Source organism: Lycium ferocissimum, chromosome 1, assembly GCF_029784015.1.
Source record: "Lycium ferocissimum isolate CSIRO_LF1 chromosome 1, AGI_CSIRO_Lferr_CH_V1, whole genome shotgun sequence".
In the NCBI taxonomy this organism is placed as follows: Eukaryota; Viridiplantae; Streptophyta; class Magnoliopsida; order Solanales; family Solanaceae; genus Lycium; species Lycium ferocissimum.
Window position 1 is genome coordinate 40,318,834 of NC_081342.1, and position 12,732 is coordinate 40,331,565.

The following is a 12,732-nucleotide window of genomic DNA, read 5'->3' on the forward strand; positions in this document are numbered from 1 at the left end:
ATATTATGTCTTGAAGGTCGTGCGGTGAGGTGGGCCGCAATCATACGGGCGCTAAAGCATCGTATTTTCTCAAAGTTTCAAAGTTAAGCGTCTTTGAAGTGAGGGAAATTTCAGGATGGGTGACCCCCCGGGAAGTTTTACGAAAATTTTACAAATTCGGATGTAAGTAAATGAGAAAGTGGAGTAGTCTAAAGGAAATTAGAGTAGGCGGAGTGACCAGAAACCTTAAGAGGACGCGTAGAACGGGCCGGATCGGGTCGGTGAAGAAAAGAAGTATAAACGGGAAAGGTGATAAGAGGATACCAAGGGAATACCCGAGATAAGTTGAAGTAAATATAACATTTCAAGAGGACTTTGGACGCTTACCGTCGGAATAAAAGTCTTTGCTTAATTGAGATTGGAAATAAGGATATGAGGCAAAGTATAAACGGGCAATGGTATAAGCATACCCCTAAAGGGGGAAGCGGGTGAGAGAAATGCAAGAGTGGGATAGGAACAGTTGATGCGGTAGTGTGTTTGATATGAACGCTTGGGCTAAAAATGAGACCCTTTACTGAAGTGAGTTAGTAAGGTCGGGAAAACCGACAATAAGTGGATAAAAGTCCGGATAATGTTTAAGGTAGTGTGAAAAGTTTGCCTGAGACTTTGAATAATACGACGCCGAGAAAATGGATGTGTATGAAGAGAAAGAGTATGACAAGAGAATGGTATTGGGCGGCTTAAGAGATAGTATAAGGGATGGCGATAGCTATGAAAAGGAGCTCCCCGAGGTGCTTATGAGACCCCGTAAGGCTAGTTGAACATTCGAGGACGAATGTTCTAAAGGGGGAAGGATGTTATATCCCGTATTTTGTACGTTGGAATAATTTAAGTTGGATTGCGACAAGTTGTGGATAAGACTTTTAATTTCCGATTTTGTTTTTGTTTTAATGCACAAGTTGCATATTCATCTTTTTATTGGTATGGAGTGTTAAGGGTAAATTTGGAATAAGGAAAAATTTAGGATGTTGAATAAGTTATACAGACTGTATGGAGTTTTGGACATACCAGGTATGCAAATAAAGAGATCGGTGTATAAAAGTTTTAGGTCTCGATATAATTTCCGCGGATGAACGTGTTGCTACTGACAAGTCGGTGCTACGATCTTGCTACGGTGACTTCGGAGCAGCTATTTAAAGGGCTTAACCCCTCATTCAGCCAGAGAAATCAGACCAAAAAAAAAAAAAAAAACATTCCCAATATTCTAGAAAATTCCCCAACCTTCCACCACCAACTTTTAGCCCGAAACCAGGTATAATTCCCAAATTCCGGTCCAGACAGCGTATAGTTGCGACTTCAAAACTGCGTATTGAGGCTTTGTGGCTTAAGTTCAAGGTGGAGGAGTAAATATATAGCATTATTATCGAGGGAAAGGTATGAATCTCTTTCTATTTGTGTTAATATTGGTTTATTTACGGAGAAGAAGCTGTAAAATCGTTATAAAATGGTTCTGTGATGGAAATATGGGACAAACACCATATGGAATGTTTATGAAGTATTTTGAAGTTGGAAATATTATGGTTAATGTTGGTATTGTTGGAATTGTTGTTGGTATAGTTTATGAATTTGGAAGAAAGAAATGTATTGTTGTTGTTCCATTGAAATTGGAAGGGTTCGGGTAGTGTTGTATAATGGTTGGGTTGTTTTGAATTAATTGTTGATGTTGTTAGTATGATTGCTAGTATTGTTGTTGGTTTGGCCGGGTTGAATTCCCGGATTATTGTTGATTAAAATTTGCCGAGTTAGATTCTCGGGGATGGTATATTTGAGAGGAGATGCTTTCGAAATTTCGGCAGATATATAAATGAATTTGTTTGAAGGATTGAGATAAGTATATGGTGATGAGTCTAATGATTATGTAAACTCTCTTGAATGTAGACTAACAAGTTTGGATGCATAGCGTAGCTAGTAAGGCGCGGCACGGGTATGTTAAGGCTCGTCCCTTTTCTTTCTATGGCATGATTCGTATGTCGATTTTATAAATGCTTCCATAACGCTCTCATTCCCAAAAGTTAGAAGTAATGGTTCCAAGGTATTTTTTCCTTCTTAAAAGCTTATAAAGGTTTTCCAAAATATTCATTTTTCTTCAAAAATCCAAGTTTACGATTTTGAAAGTTTTATGACTAAAACAACGACTATGACTTTATGACGACAATGATGATGCTAGACATGGGAAAACGTATATGACGAAAAGATTTTACAAATTTTACTATGTATTTTACTTTCATTTGATTTAAGTATCCAAAGAGAATACGTGAGTAATACGAGACAGCGGGTTCGCTCGGCTCTGAGTAAGGGGTCGGGTGCCCATCACACCCTAGTGAGATCGGGGTGTGACAATATCTTCACACAGAAGATGTTGAATCTACGGCACAGGCGATGGTTAGAGCGGTTGAAGGACTATGATGTGAGCATTTTATATCATCCTGGAAAAGCAAACGTGGTAGCGGATGCTCTTAGTCGCAAATCAATGGGCAGGCTATGTGATGTTCAGCCTGAGAAGGAGTTAGCCCGTGAGCTTCAACAGTTAGCTAGCCTAGGCGTCCGCTTAATGGACTCGGGAAACACAAGAGTTCTTTGTCCATAACATAGTTGTTCCATCTTTAGTGGTGGAAGTGAAGAAGTGCCAATATGAAGACCCCAAGTTGAATTATTATAAAGATACATTTCCTCAGAAAGAAAAATCACCATTTGGGATTTCTACAGATGGAGTTCTTAGATATCGAGGCAGACTATGTGTTCCTAATGTTGCAGGGCTACGTCAACAGATTTTGGAAGAAGCCCATTATTCCCGTTATTCTGTTCATCCAGGAGCGACAAAGATGTACCATGATCTCAAGTCCATGTATTGGTGGGACGGACTGAAGAATGATATAACAGAGTTTGTAGCTCAGCGTCCGAATTGTCAATAGGTGAATGGTGAGCATCAAAAGCCCAGTGGGTTGTTGCAAGCCATGGAGATTCCAGCTTGGAAATGGGAAGTAATTAATATGGACTTTATTACAGTCTTGCCTCATTCCCAGCATAAATATGACTCAATATGGGTAATTGTTGACAGGCTTACGAAGTCAGCTCATTTTCTACTAGTCAGAACTACATACTCAGCAGAAGATTACGCCAAGCTATATCTTAAAGAGATAGCACGACTTTATGGTGTCCCAGTATCCATCATCACAGATAGAGGGGCATAATTTACCGCTAATTTCTGGAAGTCCTTTCAAGAAGGTTTGGGAACTCAAGTGAGACTTAGCACAACATTTCATCCACAGACTGATGGACAAGCTGAACGCACAATTCAGACCTTGGAAGATATGTTGCGGGCATGTGTATTAGATTTCGGAGGTAATTGGGATGATCATTTGCCCCTTATTGAGTTTGCATATAACAACAGTTACCACTCTAGCATTCAAATGGCTCCATACGAAGCTCTATATGGAAGAAAGTGTAGATCGCCAATCAAATGGTTGGAAGTGGGGGAAACAAAGCTAGTGGGTCCAGATTTGATTCAACAAACGGTAAAGAAGATCAAGCTTGTCCGAGACAGATTTTTGACAGCCCAGAGTCATTAAAAAGCTTATGCAGACAATCATCGACGAGACTTAGAATTCCAAGTTAATGATTGGGTATTCTTGAAAGTGTCGCCGATGAAAGGTGTGATGAGATTTGGGAAGAACGGAAAGCTTAGTCCCCGATATATTGGACCGTACAAGATTGTGCACAAGGTGAGCCAAGTAGCTTATGAACTAGAATTGCCTTTGGACTTAAAGGCAGTTCACCCAGTTTTTCATGTGTCAATGCTTCCTAAGTGTGTTGGAGACCCTTCCAGAATTGTGTCTATAGATGATGTCCAAGTTACCGAGAAACTTTCCTACGAAGAAGTACCCATTGTAATTCTAGATAGGCAAGTTCGAAGACTCAGAACCAAGGATGTAGCTTTGGTAAAAGTTTTGTGGAGGAATAATAGCAAAGAGGAAATGACTTGGGAAGTAGAAGAAGATATGAAGTTCAGGTATCCGCATTTATTTCCACCCCCGGGAAAGGTTCAGACAGAAGCATCATTATCCCTAGGTATGTAATGCTTCTTTGATGATTCCTTGGACGTGTGTGGCCGATATTGTTGTCGTGTTGAAGCCCTGTGAGGCATTGTATATTTTGGGTTGTTGTGATAGGAGGGTGGTGGTATAGTTACAGGAGAAACTCTGGCAAAATTTCTACAGAACCCTTAAGAATTTAACATTCGGGAACGAATGTTCTTAAGGGGAGAGGAATGTTACACCTTGGGGGAGATTCATGTTATTTGCATGAAGTGTATGCTAACGTGATTCTAGAGTGTACATGAAGTCCCTACAAGTAAGAAAGGATACTTAATAATTCTAATTGATATTCCAAAGACATTTGAGGCAAAAGAAGAAAGCTAGTCGGAGAATGTTAAGGTAGAGTCTTGTTTGGGAGAATTTCACATTATATGTTACACCCCGAAAAAATTTTGTGTTACCGAGACTGCAGACGACTTAGTATGGGCTCAGGGGAGAGTAAAGTTATACAAGGATTAGGGATGAAGATTCTGTTATATATGTATAAGAATAACATATAGATGACAGTAAAGGCCATATGGTGTAAGTTGGTTAATACGTCACTTGACAAATAGCCCTCGTAACCGTAAGCTAAGGTGGGGCCCATATGTCGGGATTTTATAAAGGGCATATGAAAAGTTATATGAATAGTACATAGGAAGCTTAGCAAGTCTTAAGGGGGACACTTAAGCCAAATATGAGCATAAGCACTCCAAAAGGATGATTTAAGGATATGTTTTCGGGTGATCTAGATTTACGAGGGCAACACACCATTATACTTTGAGAATTTGGGAAACAGAAAAAATTGAAAGTTGTAGATAATTGAAATATCTTTCCAACCATAGGTCGTGGGCCTTCATACGACATAGGGATAAAAAGTTATGGACGTTTTAAGGAGGAAAGGTAAAACTGGCAGTGGGCTCGGCCCAACCCGACTCCAAATCAGGTCAGGCCCACTTCCTTGGCTATTTAAGGAAAATTTTCACCCATTATCTTCCTCATTTCATGCCAAAAGATCTAGAATATTTTAGAGAGAGAGTGAGGAGAGTTAGAGAGATAAAGCAAGGATTCGATCAAGTTCAAGGCCCCGAATCCCGAGGCTCGTGAAGGATAAAGTGTAATACGAGTTGTCGTCGTCGTTTCAAGCTAAATATTGAGCTTGGGGGATGATATTTTCATGGTTGAGTTGCTGCTAAGGTATGTATTATTTTCTCATATTTGTTATTGAGATGATTACGTGGAGATTTAACGGATTAAAGTGTTAGAAATATAGTTATAATTATCGTATACCGAATATTAAGGCGTTGTGGTTTAGGGGCAGTTTTGGATAGAATTGTAAGATGAGTTTAGTCATATTATTGTTATAAATTGTTAGATTTGTTGTTATTGTTGGTTATTAGCTTAATATGGAATTGTTGGGTTGGTAGGATTATAAAGGAGATGTTGTCCAAATCCCGTTAGGCGATAAAATAAATGATTAGTTAGAATAATCTTGTTGTCCTAGTCTTAATCCCTATATTGTCGATGGTATTTTAGTTGACTGAGCTCGGGAAGGGACTCGAAGATTATCTTGAGGCGTAAATAAGGTATGTAAGGCTAACTCTTCTTTCATACTTTGGCATGATCCCTTTTATACGACTCCTAAAGAACGTAAAACATAAGTACTCTATTCTTAGTTGGATTTGGAGTTGATATCCAATGTCTTGTTTCGTTCATGCTATACTCTTGTTGATAATTCGAAGGAAGCTTCTGCGATACATTATACTTACATGTTCACTACAAAGCAAATGGCAAATGAAGGAAACTCTAGAACTTGTTCTCAAAATCTCTCCAAAGGGAGTTGTAATAGAAACCACTCTGAAAGGGGTGCAACGTTTTGTAACATCATTACATATTCATACTGTATATCATATGTATTGTTATTGTTCCACCTGATCAGCTAGATTATGATATTCTTAAGTCGGAAGCGGCTGCCCAAAGGGGCCACCCTAGCTAAGCCGGAAGCGGCTGCCCGAAGGGGCCATCATGACTACGCCGGAAGCGGCCGACCGAAGGGACTATTGTGTTATTAGCCGGAAGCGGCTATGAGTAGGATATTCTATATTTATATTGTGTATGCTAGAATTTGTGTAAGGGACCATATGACATGGTTCAAAGTGATGTTCCAGGTTACTCCCAGGTTGCTTTCTAAACTAGCTTACTGTTACGCTTTTCCTTATTTTATGATTCAGTATTGCCTTACATATTTCGTACTGACCCCTTTTCTTCAGGGGCTGCGTTTCTTGCCCGCAGGTTCAGGGATGCGGTTAGACGATCCAGCCACCTAGGAGGAGTCAGCATTGAGAGTCAGACAGCTCCACTTGCTTCGAAGACTGTTCCTGTTTTGGTATAATTTTGTTTGTATACATTATGGGTACGATGGGGCCTTGTCCCGTCACTTATGCATGGTCATACTATTATAGTAGTCTGCGGACAGCGTGGGTGTCATGGGTACTGTTTGGCCTTGACGGCCATTGTTTTGTTGTACAGAAGTATCGACAGCCTCGTAGGCTAGCCTTGTGATATGTTACATATATATAAGTGTGTTTTGAGATGTTTTGAGCTACAGATGGACTTTGGTATTCTATTTACAGCTTTCAAACTTAGTTAAATAGACCCTATTGAATGCCATGTTTGAGTACAGGTAACATAAGTTGGGTTATCGGGCAGGTCAAGCTCGGTCACTCATCATGGCCCTGGGTTGGGTCGTGACATCATTTGAGTTAAACCTTTCTTAGAATCACTTTGAGGGAGAGATATAGAGCCCCTTGTTTGGTTAATGAAGTTTTATATAAGTGCCAAGAATGTTTCATAAGGATTGCAGGTCAAACGAATCAAAGAGAGCACGATTACGTGAAACCGGGCAAAATGGGGCAGTGTGTGCCCCTACACTGAGTGTGCTGAGCTGCACACTATGCACCAACTCCCGAAATTGGGAAATCTCACTACCCAACACCTCCCCTGAGTGGTGGGGAGAGTGTGCGACTGCGCACTCAGTGTGCAAGGTCGCATACTCTCTGCAACTTGGTCGTTGGGGCAAAAATGCTACCTTTTTAAATCCCAAACGACCCTAAGTTCATTTCTAATTTCTCCCACTTATTTCTCCACCTCTCTAGACACTTCAAAGGAGTTCTTGAAGTTTCCATACCACTCCACACCCTTCCATAACCATCTAAAGACAGAATCATCATTTAGACCCCAAGGTAATCTAAGAAAAGTGATTGTTCTTGATTCCTTTCAAAGTTGGAATGAACTTGATCTTGAAGGGAGTTGATCTAGGTGAGGTTCCTTGAAAATAAGGTATGTTTTTCATATTTATCATATGGTTGGGTGGATGTAAAGGTTTAGTGACCCCTTAGAAAGCAAAAGAATTAAAGTGGAGAAGCCATGGATGTTGTAGTGAGGAAGATGACTATGGTGCAAACTTGAAAAGGGGATTTTGGTTTGAATTGATGTTAAATTGAATATAATTACTTGAATATGATATTATGGATGTTGATAGTGTGATATGGGAGTTGTTTTATGATATGGTGAAAGTTAGTGAAATAGGGGAAATCTTTGTCCAAATTCCGTTAGCCTTTAGTTGCTCTAAATTGAACTTAAGCATGTTTTCAATGACCTAACTTTAGCACGAATTCTCTTGAATGTAGAGTCACGAGCTTGATAGGAGAACGTTTAGTTGTTAAGGAGACATAAAGGTATGTTGAGGCTAGTCCCTTTCTTTCAAAGTCATGATTCCTATGTTATGATTTTATCCACATTTTCCATAGCTTCTTTATCCCCAAAAGTTAGAAGTTTATGATTCTTAAAAGCTTCTTATGATACCAAAGATGAGATGTTTTCGATGATGAACATGATGATGATGATTTTAATGCTAGAAATTCCAAAGCTTATTGTGAGATGTGTCTTCACTGGTTATCCGACATCACAAAATGCTTTGATCCCATTACAAAAAGAAAGTATGTCTCTATGGATCTTCCAAGATTTTCAAATCAACCCGATTTTCATGACCCAACCGAAAACCTTGAGTCATCAACAAGAAGAACCTGAGTCAAGTGATCAGCCGGCTGAGGAGCGTAGTCAGAGGTCTTTGGTGCGTGAATGCTTGACTTAGAGCTTGAACTAGGGGCAATCCAGCAACCATTTCAACTGGATACCATCAAGAGGGCAAGAGAGGAGGAGCCGATGAAATTCTTTCGGAGTTCTTCCCCGCTGATGTCTAAGCTCTCAAGGACTCGGATTAGTTATGATTGTGATGCCATTATGAGATTATTGAGCTATTTCATGAGTTCCTTGATTTTGTCTATTGTTGTTGATCTCACTTATGAATTGTTCCTTCGGGGTGAGATGTAGCGATGATGATTATTCCATAATATAAATCGGAGGTCACCGACCTTATGTCACTCCGATAGAGTTGTAGCTTTGATTGGGCTCTCATGCATGCTATATGTATATGTATGATTACACCGTGCCTAGTTGGCCGGGCATGACACCACTTCGGTGGGCGGCTTATGGATAATGATAACACCGTGCCTATTTGGCCGGGCATGACACCACTAGTGGGCGGCGTGTGATGGTTACCCCGGACGCGGGAGGCCCGGATGCGGGCTAATGATGATTATGTATATATGTTTATGATGTTTTATAAGTAAATGCTAGCATGCATGGTTCTCGCCTTAAGAGGGAGTTTGATATATAGGTTATCTCTTTATCTCATGTCTCCTTGTTCTTTATATGTTATTATTCATGCTTTACATACTCAGTACATTGTTCGTATTGACATCCTTTCTTTGATGGATGCAGCCATGCCCGCAGGCAGACAGGGAGACGAATCTGATCCCTAGGATCAGTGGAGACTCAGGAGCACTCCACTATTTCAGAGTTGCAGTCTACTGGTATATTTCTTTTGTGTATATATTTGGGCATGATGGGGTCCTGTCCCGTCCTTATGCTTTCCAGTACTCCAGATAGAGGCTCGTAGACATATGTGGATAGTTAGAACTCATGATCTCACTGATGCACATTTTGTATATCATTTTTGTAGCCTTGAGGGCTTGTATGTAAATAAGTAAATGAGATGAGATTAATAGTTATCGTATCATGAGTTTCGTTTAAGAATTTACCTTCATGAACTTGGTGTAGTTGAGAGTTAGATATGTGGTCCACCGAATCAAAGGAGAAGGAGTACGCCAGATGGTGCTCGGTAGGCTAGCTCCGGGTACCTATCATGGCCCTCTAGTTGGGTCGTGACAGACCAAAAGGGTCATAACAGGACGGGTAATAAAGACACATTTGGCCGCAAGGGTCATAAAGCAAATGAGTGTAAAGATGAATCTGACCAAAAAGGGTCACACAAAGGATGACAACAAAAAATATCAGACCGAGAGGGTCACAATTGATGAGCATAAAGATGAATACGACCAAAAGGGTCATGAAAAGGACGAAAGGGCATATCCGGCCACAAGATCCAACAACTAATACAATAGACGAACGAAAGATCATCCGACCACAAGGGCCATAATTGTCATCTGCATGCCAAGAGGGCCATTCATTTATTTTGCCAAGAGGGTCATTTATACAGACAGCTAAGAGGGCCATTCATACAAACAGCCAAGAGGGACATTTATACAAACAGTCAAGAGGGCCATTCATTCAAACAAGCCAAGAGGGCCATTCACACAAAAGCCAAGAGGGCCATTCATACAAACAACCAAGAGGGCCATTCATCTGAATTTCCACAAGAATATCTGCATATTGTCAAAATCCAGGAAACAGGCACACAGCTGCCCAAAAGGAGCCGGCTTGCTGAACCAGATCCATACAAATTGCGGAGAAAACGTGAAACTTTTTCTTACGCAGCCAGTCAAGATAGGGTGCCCATCAGAGTCAAGCTCTCTGGCCAGGAGTTGAAAGACATCCAATCTCAAACTTAGCCACAACTTGTTTGGTTTTATTTTATTTTTTGAAAATCGCGACTGGTCGGACACACACCGGGAAATCTGAAAGTATGCTAGCATAAGGGACATATTCTTCCTCAGCGAGTCAAACTACATGTGACCTAATTCCTAGAGATCAGGGATATGTAGGAGAACTCAAGACCAGAGGGTCGGTCACATTCTAACAATCATCCGAAAAAACCCCAGTCACAACACTGAGGGTTTCAGGATTTACTGTTATAGCCCGTATTTTGTACGTTGGGACATTCCGGGTTAACCATGAAAAGTTAAGGACAAGACTACTCCGGGATACGAGGTTGAGAATTATGACCTTCGATTTTGTTTTAAGGCATAAGTTGCTTATGATTTTATTGGTACGGAATATTAAGAAAAACTTGGGGTCAAAAGTGAATTATTGAAAGTTATTAATTTTTCATGAAATACGGATGTGGCCGTGTGGCACTAGTGGCACCCACACATGCTTTGGCCAAATTAAATTCATCCAAAACATGTGTGGGCCATAGCACACATGGATGAATAACATATGGTTATATTAGATGACTTAGCAAGATTATTTAGTAATCTTATATCTCTAGAAACTTGAAGAAAACATGAAGAGAGAGTAAGGAGTGTGTTCGGTCATGGCTGGCCAGATTTGGCCATGAGAAATTGATGAAGAAAAATTATTTTCTTCTAGGTTTTCCACTCTTTGGAAGGTGCTAAACAACATGAAGTAGTTGTTGAATCAAGAAAAGCCTTTGTTCTTGCAAAACCTTACCTTGGCCGAATGAAGAAGGGGAAGGAAGAAGGTGAGTTTTAATCCTCTTTTCATGTGTTATAGATGGTTTATATGTGTTGTAGTATGCTAAAATGGATGAAATTCATGAAAAAGTTGCATGTGAAGTTGAGGCCGAGAATGTGGTGTTTGGCCGTGCAAGTGTGTGTTGTGCCAAAAGCAATGTATTAATTCTAATTAGCATGTTTTGATTGTTGTAGTGTGAAGAAAAGAATGAAAATCATCTATATGTGTTTGTATGGTGTTGGCCGAAGATGGTCCCCTTTGTGTAGTTGAGAATGAACAAATCGTCGTTAGTATTTTAGTTGTCGTCGTTGTGGATTCTATGAGGAAAAATGCAAGTTTAATGACTCAAAGTGATGTTGTGTTGGTTATGGGTTGATTTGGAAGTTAATGTGAATTTTATGTAATTTTTGTAGTTATGGAATTGACATTGTTAATGCGTGGATTTATTGGTGTAATTCATGAATTTGAGAAAAAGAAATATGGGTGTAGTGCCCTCGGGTTGGGGGTAGTTTTCGGGTGAGTTGGAGAATTGTTTGGGTTGTTTGGGAAATTGTGTGAATTGTTTAAAGCGTTCTTGAATATTATTTGAATGGTTTTGAATTAGTAATCGAATGTATAAACGTTGACATTGGTTTGAATGTAAGTAGTTGAAGTGAGTATATTGGAATATAATGAATGTCGTTGAATTATGTAAAAAGAGCTATTAATGTTAGAATGCATTTTGAATTGATTATTAATGTTGTAGTTTGGTTGTTGGCATGGTTGTTAATGAATTTGGCCGAGTTGAAATCTCGGGGTTGTTGAATTTACAGGGGAAATGCTGCCCAAATTTCGGTAGATGAAAGGTTAACTTAGAATTGGGTTTTTAAGCGCTTATGACTAATGCTTGGTGCCAAATGATGTTATTGTAGATGTTGGAGAAGCCGAAACGTAAGTTTGGATTGATTTAGGAAGCAGACGAGGTATGTGAAGCTTACTCTTTCTTTCTTGTGGCACGTTTTAGTCGTAAGTAGATTGTGATACGAGCCTCGGGGTGACTCCATTCTCAAGATCCGAGCTTGGGTGCGATTCTTGTTCGTCTCTTAATGTTGGCTCTCTTAATACAGTCGAATCATGATCTCAATGTTTTTATATGAGTTGATTTCAAATATTTCATAAAGACTTTTATTTCAAAACGGTTCCGTAACTACGAACGATCGTAACTTTCAAAGACGAGCTCGGATCGCTTCGAAACGTTCGCGGGAGATTCCATAATGGAGAAGGTCTCCAACTTTCATAAATGGACTCGGATTGGTTTGATACTCGTCCGTGGGCCCTGAGGTTTTCCTTTATGTAATGATAACGACTTTAGAGAGGATTTAGTGTAATGATCGCCTTAGCCCTCGAGCGGCGATTACTTATACTCTCTATCGAGTTATAATGACGATTATACCCCTAAGTTCTATAAATTTCGTCACATAGTTTATACGTATTTATGAGTCCTACAGTTCTATTTGATATGCTTTTGAACGTCATTCGGAGGAAACCTGATTTGACTATCGCCTTGGTTTTAAAGGATAATTCACTTTGATTATTTTATGAGTTTTTGAAAAATGTTTTAAACTGCATATAGTCTCCCACGACTCTGCTCGTGCATATGGTTACTATATCCTTCACCGAGTCCTGGCCCGGTTATGTTTCGTGTGCACTTTGATATATTCTGGAGTATGATGTGTCCGGTACGCCGAGTCCTCTTTGGCCGGGTACCGTGTATATTTGGCGTTATGGGGTGTTACGGCGTTATGATGTGATATGATATGTCGGGTGTCGGAGATATGAAATCTTCTGGAGTATGATGTGGCGT